Here is a 16,487-nt window from a genome sequence, read left to right as displayed (position 1 = left end):
ACTTACTTAGAAGCTCCCAGTTTAGCACTGATGAGGTTAGGCTTGGACACCAACTGAAAGGGGCTGTGAAGAGAATTCTCCATCAAACGTAAACTAATTAAGTAGGAACTCCACAGCCTCACATAGAAAAATAGTTTCCTCTTCTGAAAAAGACTCTCTGTTCAAAAATATTTAAGAGCCAGTAATCCCAAAGCGTGAGGAATAGTAGAATACAGGATTGCATCCATCACAACCCATTTATATTCACTGTGCCACTGTATAGTAGCCAATATCTCTAAACGGTGGCTAGAATATCTAATGTAGCTATATAAACCCTGTACTAAAGGCTGCAATATGGAATTAACCCTTTCAGACATAGGGCTACATTTATTAAGCAGTGGATACAGCTTCAGAGGCCCATCGTTTCAGGCTCGTTTAACTCTTCTGGAAGGGAAATACCACCATTCTCTTAGCTATAAATTAGATGCAATCATTAGTTAATCACCTAAAACTTGTAGAAAATGTGACCACCACAATGCTATGAGGTAGAGAGGCCATATAAATAATGGGTGCGATTATTACAACAAAAGTTATGGTTAATAAAAGATTAGCATAGACAGCTGTATGGATATAGCAGGCAATTTACCGCTGTACTAAACTGGATGTGATGTATATAGGCATTTTTATTGCTTTAGGCGTTAGGAGCCCTGATATTTCCCATGTTGTTGTTAAAGGAAATACCTATTTGAAAGATACAAGTATTGTGTGTGTATGTATGTGATATATATATATATATATATATATATATATATATATAATTTTTTTTATTCATTTTTATTAATAAGCTGAATCCTGTCTACTACACTGACCATCTATCCAAAATTAGATTGCATGCTCTGCTGCCACACTGCTGAATAAACCAGACTTCTTATCCCATCAGAGAAGCAGGAAAGCATTTGATTTCCACAACACTGACCAGAAGAATTTAGATCACATGCTCTCTTTCCCCCAGTATCCAATCATCTGCCTTAAATGCGATGTAAGCCCAGAGAATCAATTTGTCAGTTTTCAATGTAAATGAGCAGGCCCCATATTTGCGCTAAAAAGTGTGCGTGTGCTTCGAAAACAGTTTCTTCATTTCTCCCGATTACTTAGATTTTATTTGTATTAAACTATAGCTCATATATATTTGATGTCAAAAGAGAGCCCTATTTGTCCTCTAAAAAATTATATATAAGTGTGAGTACACTTAGTGTATCGCTCCACTTGTTACAGTATCTAGCCCTATCGCACTCCCACAAACAGGCAAATTACAAGTGGCTGGTTATTGCTTATAAAATTACCACTTATAAAATTAAGCAGAGATTAGATATCTGGTTAATTTGATTAATCTGCCCCAAAATACTGTCTAGTGTAGTTTATTAAAAAAGAAAGATAGCAGTATATTTATTCCTTTCTAATGACACAGTGAGTCCACGGATCATCAGTAATTACTATTGGGAATATCCCTCCTGGCCAGCAGGAAGAGGCAAAGAGCACCACAGCAAAGCTGTTAAGTATCACCTCCCTTCCCTCAAACCCCAATTATTCTCTTTGCCTGCGTTGCAAGGAGGTGCTAATGTTTAGGTGTCTGAAAGAATTTTCTTCAATCAAGAGTTTATTATTTTAAAGCAGAGCAGGTTTGCTCTGATCTTTTCTGGGGTCTAGTCGTAGTCCATGTCAGTCTCTTCAGTAGAGCAGTGGTGGCTTTTAAGCAATTGGGAACTTGTGGGGTATAATCCCCACTGCGCCGCTCAAACAGTTGTTACTGCCTTATCTTGAAAGCCTGAGTAAATTTATTCAGTCTTTCTTCTTTTCCACAGGTCCATGTGAGGGAGGATGCTCTCTTAAACCAAGTGAGCTGCCCTGCTGCCGGGCAGATCTACATTGAGGTAAGTGCCAAATTTAATTTTCTGGTTTCAGGAAAATATGGCACTTTAACAGTTCAATCTGTTTGGGACGTTAAATACATTTAATCCTATTATGGGTTAATAGGATAATGTTAGGCAGATTATGCAGGCACTGGGGACAAGAGGAAACATTTATTGAGAGGCTCAGTTATGTTTGTTCTCCGGTTTTGTTCCGGACATGGTGGATAGAATCTGTAGTGTTTTTTACTTTGTGTAATACTCTCAGCAGCTTTACTCTAAAAAGAAGTTAATGGCGGCCGGGAAGTTACAGTTTGGTACGCCCACGATTAGGGTAGGTGGGCTTCTTCTGAGGCAGCAAAAGAGTTTTGCATGCTTTTCCGGATTCACTTCCTGTGCGTGCCGGACTGGAGAAGTAATTTCGTTGCGGCTCTGCATTTTCATAATAGTCTGAGGAGCGATCACTTGGTAGCCTGTTTGAGCAGCTCTGGATCGAGTCCGGATTGTTAACAACTCTTGATTCCGGCAACCAGCAGGACAGATAGGCATCTCAGCAAAGATTGCTGAGGTGTAGAGGCTGTCTGAGGTTTTTATAGAGCCGTTGCTCTGCTGTTGAGTAATAAAAGTTTAGTTTAAAATGTAAAAATGTTGTGTTTGCCAATAATTTTCAGTTAAATAAAAGTATTTTTTTGTTTGTTTGGTTAAATTTTTTACTTATTGGGTAAAGATGGACCAAGAGGACCTGCAAAATGTTACATGTTGCTTGTGTTTTGATTCCAATGTGGAACCACCAATCCCTTTTTGTTCCTCATGTATTGAAAGAACATTGCATTACAGGGATAGACTTTTTGAATCTGAGCCATCATTAGCTAAGGATGCTTCAAGATATGCTGCAGCTTTCTCCTCAAGCGTCCCAAACCTTCTTGTCTACAAATGCAATGCCCTGCGTTTCCTCTCACACTCCGGTTGGAGTTACCTTGCAATACATTGCTACCCACATATCCTCTGCGGTAACTGATGTGCTGTCTGCTTTTCTCATGCTGCAGGAAAATGTAAATAATTAGTGAGTAAGGTTTCTGACACAGTTGTGGCTATTCCAAATGCTTTCTCCCAGAAGTCTGAGGAGGAATATACTTCGATAGCATCTGAAGGTGTAATCTCAGACTCAGACAGACAGTGTAATTCCATCCTCTGATGCTGAAGTTGTATCCTTCGGGTTTAAGCTAGAACCCCTCCGTTTGTTACTTAAGGAGGTTTTGGCTACCTTGGACGACTCTGACATGACTGTCGTAGTCAATCCTAAGAAGTCTAGTAAGCTAAACAAGTACTTTGATGTATCTTCCGCGGTGGAGGGTTTCCCTGTACCATACCGGGCTACAGAGATTATTGCACAGGAATGGGAGAGACCTGGTATCCCTTTTTCTCCATCCCCAATTTTTAAGAAGATATTTCCAATAGTTGACTCTATCAAGGAGTCTTGGCAGACGGTCCCCAAGGTGGAAGGGGCAATTTCCACTTTGGCTAAGAGAACCACTATTCCCATAGAGGATAGCTGTTTTTTTAAGGATCCTATGGACAAGAAGTTGGAGGGGTTACTTAAGAAGATGTATGTACACCAGGGTTTACAATGGCAACCTGCGGTGTGTATTGCTACTGTCACCAGCGCGGCAGCTTACTGATTTGTTGCGTTGTCTGATTCTATTCAGACAGATACTTCCCTTGAAGAGATTCAGGACAGGATCAAGGCTCTTAAGTTGGACAATTCCTTTATCACGGATGCTTCCCTACAAGTCATTAAGTTGGGAGCGAATATTTCTGGCTTCGCTGTTTCTTGCTCGCAGAGCCTTATGGTTGAGGTCCTGGTCTGCGAATGTGTCATCTAAGTCTAAGCTTTTGGAGATTCCATACAAGGGTAAGACCTTAATACTCTAATAATTAACTTTGCTCAGGTCAATGGAAAGTTACGACTAATGATATATAATACTATTGGTGCTAAGGTACAGGGGTAATCAATATTCAAAACACAAGAAATAAAATATACCTTATAACAGCACTCTTAGTCAAAAAACATGTTACTTTAATGATATAGTGCAATAATCTATAGCATTCCTACTGTGCACAGTGTACATAAAGCTAATATACCAAATTCAACAAATAAGGTTATAAAATAAACCTCCTAATATAGACGCACCATAAATATAACAATGAGGTAAATAAACACAATAATTATGCATGTGTTACATCAAATATCGATAGCTGGTCAAAACACAATTCATTCTGTAAGCATGTGAATACTTATCGTTCAGTGTCCATGGTAGCGGAAACAAAAGACCATAGGACTGTAAAATCCACAAAAGAAAAAGAAAGGTCCCATGTTCAATAAGGTAACAGGTAATGCCAGGCCTGTATTAATAACCATCCGGGTAGCTGTTGTCACTTAGCGTTACAGTCATATCAATTTCTTTGGGATGCAGTCACAGCAATTTGTAATAGCCGCCGCTATTCAGTGGGCATGTTGTAAGTGATTCTGTAAGGAGCGCTGCAGTCTCAAACACGGCCGGAAATCAGGTTAGTCTGGCACACAGGAGCCTTGGAGACAATATGTATCAATATGTGTCAAAAGGTCCCGACAGTCTCTCCTTCTACACTTACATTTGCACATTCACAAGTTGTCCAAGAAGGAATAGGACAAAGCTCCCAGCTGTACGATAAGAAAGTGTTAAATCCTCAAAGTAATCCGAATAAAACTGAGTGAATCGCCGACGTACGTTTCAGCAACAATTTGGCTTCATCCGGGCTGTATGTTAGAGAGTTCACCATTTCCTTTATTTAAGGCCGGTCATTGCATCACCACCTCCGGAATATTGGCCAGTGAATATAGGTTCCTATTTAACACAGTGTTTCATATATGTTGCAATAGTTACTTTTTGTTATCCTCGCCACAATGTAAAAAAACTTTTAAACTGTTATTTATTATAGCTCAATGGTGCGTCTTAAGTTAAGCATTATGGTTCTCTTAAAGCGACAAACATACTTATATTGGAGACTCTGATGACACATTAATTTTTGGTTTTATTTTTAATTCACAGGAAGTGACCCAAATTATTCTCTTCATTGAGACCTTGTGGTGTAAGTGTTCCCAAATTAAAGATCCACTTACTTTCACGTTGGAGTAATATTCAATCCATATTACCTCCTCTAGTCCCCAAATTAACACTATCAATGCCAATTATCCTGAAATCTCTAGGGGAAGAATTGTGATATTCTAGAAAGTGTCTCGCTATACTTGACGTTGTGACTTCACGTTCAATGTCACGTATGTGCTCCAAAGTGCGGTCACGGAGGGCTCTAGTAGTTTTCCCCACATAATAAAGGGGACAGCTGCATTTAGCCAAATACACTAGTCCTTCAGTCCTACAAGTAATGTTACTCCTGATCTTGTAGATCTTGCCACTTCTATCAGAGAAAAATCTTATTAGCTCAATGTAGTTGCAAGCCTTGCATTGTTTGCAAGGGTAACAACCCGGTTCTACATTGACTTTATTTAGCCAATTACAACTACTTCGAGGTCTGATGAAGTGGCTATGTACAAGATTATCGCGAAGGTTTGGTGCCCATCGTGATGTCAGGAGGGGTTGTGGTGTTAAGATATGATTCAATTTGGTGTCTGTTTGGAGGATATGCCAGTAGCGTTTCATTATCTTCCTGATATCCTCCCAATGTTCATTATAGCCACTTATGAATCTTATCTTACCCTGTTGCTCAGACATTTTCGATTTATTTTTGGAGACACTGAAGATGCTATCATGTTTATTCTGATTATGTTGGCGTTGATACGCTTGACTAATCAACGTTCTTGGATAGCATCTTTCAGGGAACCGTTTCGTCAACTCTTTGGATTCACTAATGAAATCTTCCTGTGTCGTACAATTCCTCCGAGCCCGAAAGAATTGGGACACAGGAATACCCCTAATTTGATGTTTTGGGTGGAAGCTATCAGCCCTCAGTATGCTGTTTGTGGACGTATGTTTGCGATAAACTTTTGTAACTAGATTTCCTTCATTTGCAGTGACAGTTACATCCAAAAAATTAATTTCATGTGAATCATGAGATAGTGTAAACTTAAGGTTAAATGATTCATTATTAAGGGAATTAACAAAGGATATTAGTTGTTCCGCTGTGCCCCTCCACAGGAGGAACACGTCATCTATGTAGCGAAGCCACACAGAGATGTGACTACTCACTATGGAGGAGCACAGCACAAACATATTCTCCCAGAAACCCAGATAGAGGCACGCATATGAGGGCGCATATTTCGCCCCCATAGCCATGCCTCGCATCTGAAGAAAATATCATCAAATACAAACAAATTGTTTGTTAAAGCAAACTCCAGCAGATAATAGATGAAATCTGTGTGCTGCTGGAAAGACTTGCCCCTTTGTTGAAGAAAATATTGTGTAGCCTGTAGTCCCTTGTTATGGGGAATACTTGAATACAACGATTCAACGTCTATTGTAGCCAGGATCATTCCACTTTCAATATTAAGACCACTTATCTTCCTTAAAAAGTCAGGCGTATCTTGTACAAAAGTAGTTAAATATGAGACAAATGGTTTTAGAAAGTGGTCTATAAATTGACCTATACCCTCCAAAGGTCCATCAATACCTGCTATTATAGGTCTGCATGGGGGATATTTGCTACCCTCTTTGTGGATCTTTGGAATGGTATAGAAAGTTGGTATTTTAGGGTTTTTGGGAAACAGATAGTCAAATTCATCTTTGGTAATTATGTTGTTAATTGCCTACTTCAAGTATGTTTTTTAGGTTGGTTAAGATAGTTTCAATTGGATTACATGACAATTTTTTATATTGAGTCGTGTCATTAAGTTGTCTATAACACTCTTGTCGATATCTAGATGTATCTTGTATCACTAAGTTGCCTCCTTTATCGGATGGCTTTATGGTGATATGTTTATTACATACAAGCTGATAAAGAGCACTTCTTTCACCTTCAGTTAGATTATTAGTGATTGGGCCATTATTATTCAAATTCATAATGTCTCCCTCAACCAATTTTACAAATGTTGCAACTGCAGGGACTTTGTTCAAATTTGGCATGAATGTAGACCTAGGTTTTAGGCCACTATTAATTGTGCTTTGAGCCTTATGACCATCTATTGTTTCAGTGTCACGTTCTAAAGACATTAAAGTTGCTAATGGGCTCTCAAAGTCTGATTCTACATCGGTTTCACCAGCAAATAGCTTATAACAAACTAATTTTCTGTCAAACAATTTCAAATCCTTTACTGCCTCAAATTTATCCAAAGTCTTTACTGGCGAAAATGACAAGCCCTTTTTAAGTAATGATTTCTGATCACTAGATAGTTGTATAGAAGACAAGTTATGCACTTATCATCTATTTCTTGGTCCTCAACCTGTAATATGTACTCCTTGTGCTTGTTTGGGCCGGGCTTGGCTGAAATCATTTCAGAAATTACGGGAGGAAAGGGACATTTCCTCCCTCAGGATAAGAGGAATAAACAGAAAGGACGTCAGAGTAATTTTCGTTCCTTTCGAAACTTTAAAGGTAAGCCTTCCCCTCCCTCTTCCAAGCAGGAACAGTCCAAGTCTTCCTGGCAGTCCAATCAGTCTTGGAACAAGGGGAAGAAATCTAAGAAGCCCATTAATGATTCTTAGTCAGCATGAAGGGTCTGCCCCCGATCCGGGAGCGGATCTTGTTTGGGGGCAGACTGTCTCACTTCACTCAAGCCTGAGTTCGGGATGTTCTGGATCCCTAGGCGGTGGACATTGTGTCCCAGGGATACAAACTAGAGTTCAAGACTTTTCCTCCCAGGGGCAGGTTCCTCCTCTCAAGATTATCTGTAGACCAGATAAAAAGAGAGGCGTTCTTACGTTGTGTCTGGGCTCTTTCGGACCTCGGAGTGATAGTTCCTGTGCCAATGCAGGAACAGGGTCTGGGATTCTATTCCAATCTGTTCGTGGTTCCCCAAAAAGAGGGAACTTTCAGACCAATTTTAGACCTCAAAATTCTAAACAAGTTCCTCAGAGTACTGTCCTTCAAGATGGAAACTATTCGTTACATTCTTCCTTTGGTTCAAGAGGGTCAGTTCATGACAACAGTAGATTTAAAGGATGCGTACCTGCATATTCCCATCCACAGGGATCATCACAAGTTTCTGAGGTTCGTGTTTCTAGGCAAACACTTTCAGTTTGTGGCTCTTCCATTCAGCCTTGCCACAGCTCCCAGAATTTTCTCAAAGGTCCTGGGAGCGCTGTTGGCGGTGCTCCGGTTGTGGGGTATTGCAGTGGCGCCTTATCTGGACGACATTCTCATTTAGGCACCATCTTTTCAACAAGCAAATTCCCACACTGGGAGTTCCTTGATTTCAGCTACAAGGGTAGTGTTCTTGGGAACCATAATAGATTCTCTATCAATGAAAATATTTCTAACAGAGGTCAGAAAAACAAAGATCTTAGACTCTTGTCTTGCCCTTAAGTCCTCTCCTCGGCCGTCAGTGGATCAATGTATGGAGGTAATTGGTCTGATGGTGGCTGCCATGGACATCATTCTATTTTCTCGGTTCCTTCTCAGACCTCTGCAGCTATGCATGCTCAGACAATGGAACAGAGATTATGCGGATTTGTCTCTGCGATTGGAACTGGATCAAGCGACAAGAGATTCTCTTCCATGGTGGTTGTCTCAGGAACATTTATCCCAGGGAACCTGCTTTCGCAGACCTACCAGGGTAATTGTGACCATGAATGCCAGCCTGCTGGGATGGGGAGCAGTCTGGGGCTCGTTAAAGGCTCAGGGTCTATGGACTCGGGTGGAGTCAGTTCTTCCCATAAACATCCTAGAGTTGAGGGCAATCTTCAATGCTCTTCTGGCCTGGCCTCAGTTAGCTTCAGCCTGGCTTATCAGGTTCCAGTCGGACAACATAACTTCAGTGGCCTACATCAACCATCAGGGAGGAACTCAAAGTTCCTTGGCCATGGAAGAGGTAGCCATAATTATTCAGTGGGCGGAGACCCACAACTGCTGTCTATCTGCGATCCACACGAGGTACGGGTCGAGGTCAAGGGATCCTCAGGCTGTACTGATAGATGCTCTGGCAGTTCCTTGGAATTTCAGTCTAGCATACCTATTTTCTCTGTTTGCTCTCCTTCCACGGGTCATTGCTCGAATCAAACAGGAGAGGGCATCGGTGATCCTCATTACACCAGCGTGGTCTCGCAGGATCTGGTATGCAGACCTAGTGGAGATATCATCTCTTCCACCTTGGAGACTTCCACTGAGGAAGGACCTTCTACTTCAAGGGCCCTTCCTTCATCCAAATCTCGTTTCTCTGAAGCTGACTGCTTGGAGATTGAACGCTTAATTTTATCTAAGCGTGGGTTTTCGGTGGCAGTCATTGAGACCTTGATCCAGGCTCATAAGCCTGTGACTAGAAAGATTTACCATAAAATATGGCACAAATATCTGTTCTGGTGTGAATCAAATGGGTTCTCTTGGAGTAGAGTCAGAATTCCTAGAATGTTGTCCTTTTCTCCAGGAAGCTCTGGAGAAGGGGTTATCTGCAAGTACCTTGAATGGTCAAATTTCTGCATTATCTATATTGTTGCACAAACGTTTGGCGGATGTGCCAGATGTCCCCAATCCTTCTGTCAGGCCTTGGCTAGAATCTGGCCTGTGTTCAAGCATGTTACTCCTCCCTGGAGTCTTAACCTTGTTCTTAGATTTCTTCAGCAGGCTTCGTTTGAGCCTATGCATTCCTTAAATATTAAGTTATCTTGGAAAGTTTTGTTTCTTGTTGCAATTTCTTCTGCTCGAATAGTCCCTGAACTGTGAATCCCCTTACCTTATATTTCATTCTGATAAGGTGGTTCTGCGTACTGAGTTAGGTTTCCTTCCTAAAGTGGTTTAGAATAGAAATATTATCCAAGAAATTGTTGTTCCTTCTTTGTGCCCTAACCTATCTTCTCATAAGGAACGTTTGTTGCACAACCTATATGTGGTACGTGCGTTAAAGTACTATTTGCAGGTGACTAAGGAATTTCGCCAGTCCTCTGCTTTGTCGTTTTCTCTGGGAAACGCAAGGGTCAGAAAGCTACGGCTACGTCTCTTTCTCTGTGGTTAAGGTGTATAATTCGTTTGGCCTATGAAACTGCTGGACAGCAGCCCCCTGAGAGAATCATGGCTCATTCCACGAGGGCTGTTTCTTCTTCCTGCGCCTTCAAAAATTAAGCTTCTGTGGAACAGATTTGCAAGGCCGCAACTTGCTCCTCTCTACACACTTTTTCGAAATTCTATAAATTTAATGCTTTTGCTTCGGCTGAGGCTTCTTTTGGGAGAAAGGTTCTTCAAGCAGTGGTGCCTTCTGTTTGGGTTCCCTGTCTTGTCCCTCCCTTATCATCTGTGTCCTCTAGCTTGGATATTGATTCCCAATAGTAATTACTGATTGTTTTGATAAAATGACTGCACTAGGCAGTATTTTGGGGTTAAAGTTGGTGGGAGTGGGGTGTTAGAAAATAAACGGCAGTAAATATATATGCATGTGCATGTATGTATGTATATATATATAACCTGGCCACCAGGAGGAGGCAAAGACACCCCAGCCAAAGGCTTATATACTCCTCCCACTCCCCTCCCACAGTCATTCTTTGCCTTTCGTCCCAGGAGGTTGGCAGAGAAGTGTGAGAATTTATTTTGTCTCTTATGGAGGGTAGTACTCTTCGGAATGGGACAGGAGTTTTAAGTAGTCCTGTCAGTCTCTCAGTGAGGGCTTGGATGAAAGTTAGATTCCGGAGATGCAGGGAGAGTCTTTCTGCGAAACAATCCCGACTCATGTTAACAGCTCCTCAAGCAATCAGCGTTGTGGAACTTCGCTCCGCTGCTTGCTTTCTTCTCTCAAGTCCATGGTGGAGGCGAGGCTACTATCCGTCACACTTGAAGGGCCGTGTTCCTGTTCCAAGTCGTAGATTCCGGTAAGATTGTTTCATTTTACTTTCTTTATGAATGTACTGTAATACAAATGTTTTCCTGAGAGGCTACCACCTTGCGGGTCTAACTTAACATAAGGGTCTCAGTGAGTCTCTTTAGTATCTTGGAATCAAGGGTTAATATCTCCTGAGGGGGGTTATTGAACAGGGGGGGGTTTATAATCATGTTTATGTGATTCAACCTGCTTATGTGTGGTGTTTATTGGGCTCGTGGTTTGGAACATTGAGGCCTTTGGAAGTGACGCAACCTTATGGTTGGGGGGGCTTTTTTGTAATATATGGTTCACCTTGTGGTTGGGCGTGGTTACGCTCCGTCTTCCATTTCCGCATTCCCGACCGTGTGGCGAAGGAGAAATTCTAGTCCGCAGGGGTCTGGTCATAGGAGGTAGTGAGTGCCCCAGCCATTGTGGGTGTCAGGTGCTGTTTTTGTTTTACTTCTTTAGTCCTTATTTGCATATCCTCTATTCAGTTATGGAGGATTCTGATGCTGAGACTTCAAATTTTAGATTCAGTTATGGAGGATTCTGATACTGAGACTGTTTTAAATTCAGAGTCCGGTGAAGAATCTGAATTGGCCTTGTTGACACATGTCAACCAGTTTTGTTCTGTATGCCATATGAGAGCGCCTTGTTTCTCAGGCTCTGGGAATCAAGGGTCAGCTGAGCCATCAGCCTCTGGGGGTCCCGTCCTCCGAGAGGCGAGTTCCCTACCACTCCATACTTCTACACATGCGAGTAACCCAGTTTATGATTATTCCTCCATACAGGGCGGCTTGTTTCCCTCCGGAGGTTGCAGTACGTTTTCGCTTCCACGTATTTTTGGCGATTATTCGTCTGCAGAGTCCAGACGTTTATGCACGATTGTGCTCGTGCCCTATTGTCCCGGGTCTACCACCTTGGGGAGGGCCTGTGCAGTTCCCTGCGGGTGTAACTGTCCCTGAGTGTTGTGCCTTTCGTTACAGAGTTGCGCTCCTTCGCATCTTACTCAGACATGTTTTTTAGTTATTAAATGACCCTATCCTTCTCAGATACTGGAATTTTCAGTCTGCTTTGAATGGTGGGATGATGTAATCTGACTTTTTTTAGATCCTTCCCAGTTTTTTTGGAAGATTAGGGCTCCGTGTGGCTGGTGCTGCGGTAGGCCTGTTTTCTCATTGGGCGTTAACCTACGGGTTGCCTTATATTTTCTTTTTATCCAATTAGGATGTCTTTTATTTTGTTTATTTGTTTCCTTCGGGAATCTTAAACTGGGATCAATACTCTCTGTTACTTCTGCGGAAGTGTTTTTGGGGACATGTGAGTCCTATGTTTGTCTGTTTTCTCTTCTTTCCCTCTGAGGGAGGATTTATGTAGCTTGACAGTTAGGACCCGGGTTGCAGGCTGGTCCTGTTGGGTTGGGTTCGGTTCTGTCTTGTGGCTGTTCAGACACGTGGCACCATTCTGATTGGCTGGTCCGGTCGAGGCTCCGAGTGCTCATGTTATCATTTGTTTTACATTCAACTAAACATTCTAGAGGACCTTTGGGTCCACGAGGCAGGAAGGGTTGTTTCAGTCCTTATAGCCTTCAATTTGGATGACTGGGTCAATGGAGTTTCCACTGCGTCACTCTCTCTTGCGTCTGGTAATGTCGGACACTAGAGTTCCTCCCCCACGTGGTGGAGAGTTGGAGGGCTTAGCACCTTCTTACCGCCGAGTGAGCGGTTTGGCCTTTTTTTCTTTTAAGTGTCTAAGATTGTCGTTTTTGGACTTGGTCCTCAGCAGCTAGTAGTTTGAAGGGTAGTTCAGCTGCCTTGCAGCAGATGGTTTGCAGAATGTAACCAGCTGCAGCTATTGCACATTGTCTGTGTACTGTCTAGCTGTTTTTCGGAGACCTTTTTGGTCTTCCTCTGTGGTCTCCATGATAGGTCGCCTTTTAGGGGCCTGTGGGAAGTTTGTTCATTTTAGGGGCCTAGGTGTGGTCTCTTTGGGCTTGCTTGGGGTTCCTCCCGGAGGGGGATGCCGCACCCCTTCTCCCTGTGATCATCCACTTGTACGGAGGTGATGTGGAGACCAGCCTTTGCTTGAGTGGTTTTGACCTTGAGGTATCCCCTTGCCTTATTGTCCTGAGGCTGTTGGAGAGTCTAGGGGCTCTAGTGTCGTTGTACGACTTTTACCGCCTTAGCTCCTTTGGAGAGTGGGACTTTGGCAAGAGGTGGTCTCTTTCTTAGGTTGGGACTTGCGAGTTTTTCTCGCTATCCGGGTTGATCTGGATATTACATTATTCTCCCCTGTGGCTGGGTTGTTATATCAGATGGGGTGTTAAGTTTTCGGGTATTGTTTGTTGGGGACTCGGACCTGTTTCTCCCTGGAGTTTCAGGTTGCTGAGTTTTACTCAGCATTTTCCCTTGTGGATCCCGCTGTGGGTTGTTACCGGACTTTTAGGCTCCAGGGTTGGTTCGGGGTTCCCCAGTTCCTGGGAACTTGGGCTATGTCCTTTTACTCGGATTCCTTGACCTGGTCTTGGTTGGCCAGGTTTTCTGAGTACCGTTGCTCATTGGGCTTGTTTGCACCTTAGGCGGTTTCCCTTGGTCAGCTTGCTGTAGTATCCATTGTATTCACTGCTCTGCAGGTGAATGGACTTGCAGTGTCTCTGCTGCTACTATTGTACATTGGTTGCGTGTTAGCAGGCTAGTTTTTAGGGGAATCCCTTACAACAAAGCTTCTGCGTTGGGGATTTATCTCTCCTTTAGCCTTTGGCTTCGTGGCTTGTGGAAGGTGCTGCTTTTAAGCCCTTTCCCCTTCTTTGGGTGAGAGCTTATTCTCCTTTTTATGGAGATGTGGTCCTTTTCTTAGGGCTTCTCCTGGATTCAGGAGATGGGAACTGTGAGTTCCCCTAGCAGAGAGGGGTATTCTCTCTGGGTTGTTACTTTCCATATGGAGTCTTGCTTGTTCCGTGTTGAGACTAAGTTGGACCTTTTTGCTAGATCCTTTGGGTCTACGGACCTGTCGCCTGTTCTAAGGAGTCGGGTTGCACCCATGCTCTGTTGGATAGGCTGTGGCCATTCTTCTGCTCGTCTTTGAGCTGGTTTTGGGGTTCTTCTGTTCCCCTGTTTCAGACCTGCCATTGCTGGGGCTGGGAGTGGGTTCTGAGAGACGTTGTCATCTCCAGGATCTTGGTGGGCATAGTAGCTAGCTCCATAGACTTAAAAGCAGGGGGTCTAGGATTGCTCTACCTCAGGTTCTGGTTATCACCTTTCTCTCTTCTCTCTCTTGGGGGGGCCTCATGGAGGTTATGTGCTTCCCCCTTTTTGGAAGACCTGTGGGTAGGTCTGGCGGCTTGGATTGCCTAGAGTGTGCCCTCTGTCTGGGAGTTGTCTTTTGCAATCTGTTCTTTCTTTCATGTAATTAGCAAGAGTCCATGAGCTAGTGACGTATGGGATATACATTCCTACCAGGAGGGGCAAAGTTTCCCAAACCTTAAAATGCCTATAAATACACCCCTCACCACACCCACAATTCAGTTTTACAAATTTTGCCTCCGATGGAGGTGGTGAAGTAAGTTTGTGCTAGATTCTACGTTGATATGCGCTCCGCAGCAAGTTGGAGCCCGGTTTTCCTCTCAGCGTGCAGTGAATGTCAGAGGGATGTGAAGAGAGTATTGCCTATTTGAATGCAGTGATCTCCTTCTACGGGGTCTATTTCATAGGTTCTCTGTTATCGGTCGTAGAGATTCATCTCTTACCTCCCTTTTCAGATCGACGATATACTCTTATATATACCATTACCTCTGCTGATTCTCGTTTCAGTACTGGTTTGGCTTTCTACAAACATGTAGATGAGTGTCCTGGGGTAAGTAAATCTTATTTTCTGTGACACTCTAAGCTATGGTTGGGCACTTTGTTTATAAAGTTCTAAATATATGTATTCAAACATTTATTTGCCTTGACTCAGAATGTTCAACTTTCCTTATTTTTCAGACAGTCAGTTTCATATTTGGGATAATGCATTTGAATTAATCATTTTTTTCTTACCTTCAAAAATTTGACTCTTTTTTCCCTGTGGGCTGTTAGGCTCGCGGGGGCTGAAAATGCTTCATTTTATTGCGTCATTCTTGGCGCGGACTTTTTTGGCGCAAAAATTCTTTTCCGTTTCCGGCGTCATACGTGTCGCCGGAAGTTGCGTCATTTTTTGACGTTATTTTGCGCCAAAGATGTCGGCGTTCCGGATGTGGCGTCATTTTGGCGCCAAAAGCATTTAGGCGCCAAATAATGTGGGCGTCTGATTTGGCGCTAAAAAATATGGGCGTCGCTTTTGTCTCCACATTATTTAAGTCTCATTTTTTATTGCTTCTGGTTGCTAGAAGCTTATTCTTTGGCATTCTTTCCCATTCCTGAAACTGTCATTTAAGGAATTTGATCAATTTTGCTTTATATGTTGTTTTTTCTCTTACATATTGCAAGATGTCTCACGTTGCATCTGAGTCAGAAGATACTACAGGAAAATCGCTGTCTAGTGCTGGACCTACCAAAGCTAAGTGTATCTGCTGTAAACTTTTGGTAGCTATTCCTCCGGCTGTTGTTTGTATTGATTGTCATGACAAACTTGTTAATGCAGATAATATTTCCTTTAGTAAAGTACCATTGCCTGTTGCAGTTCCCTCAACATCTAAGGTGCAGAATGTTCCTGATAACATAAGAGATTTTGTTTCTGAATCCATAAAGAAGGCTATGTCTGTTATTTCTCCTTCTAGTAAACATAAAAAATCTTTTAAAACTTCTCTCCCTACAGATGAATTTTTAAATGAACATCATCATTCTGATTCTGATGACTCTTCTGGTTCAGAGGATTCTGTCTCAGAGGTTGATGCTGATAAATCTTTCTGTGCCGTCTGACAGATTAGAATTTTGGGACAAAATCCCTAAAGTTGATGGGGCTATTTCTACCCTTGCTAAACGTACTACTATTCCTACGTCAGATGGTACTTCGTTTAAGGATCCTTTAGATAGGAAAATTGAATCCTTTCTAAGAAAAGCTTATCTGTGTTCAGGTAATCTTCTTAGACCTGCTATATCTTTGGCTGATGTTGCTGCAGCTTCAACTTTTTGGTTGGAAACTTTAGCGCAACAAGTAACACATCATGATTCTCATGATATTATTATTCTTCTTCAGCATGCTAATAATTTTATCTGTGATGCCATTTTTGATATTATTAGAGTTGATGTCAGGTTTATGTCTCTAGCCATTTTAGCTAGAAGAGCTTTATGGCTTAAGACTTGGAATGCTGATATGGCTTCTAAATCTACTCTACTTTCTATTTCTTTCCAGGGTAACAAATTATTTGGTTCTCAGTTGGATTCTATTATTTCAACTGTTACTGGTGGGAAAGGAACTTTTTTACCACAGGATAAAAAATCTAAAGGTAAAAACAGGGCTAATAATCGTTTTCGTTCCTTTCGTTTCAACAAAGAACAAAAGCCTAATCCTTCATCCTCAGGAGCAGTTTCAGTTTGGAAACCATCTCCAGTCTGGAATAAATCCAAGCCAGCTAGAAAGGCAAAGCCTGCTTCTAAGTCCACATGAAGGTGCGGCCCTCATTCCAGCTC

The sequence above is a fragment of the Bombina bombina genome, chromosome 4 (genome assembly GCF_027579735.1).
Source record: "Bombina bombina isolate aBomBom1 chromosome 4, aBomBom1.pri, whole genome shotgun sequence".
NCBI lineage: Eukaryota > Metazoa > Chordata > Amphibia > Anura > Bombinatoridae > Bombina > Bombina bombina.
The sequence above is the reverse complement of the archived record's forward strand: the minus strand, read 5'-3'. Positions refer to the sequence as shown.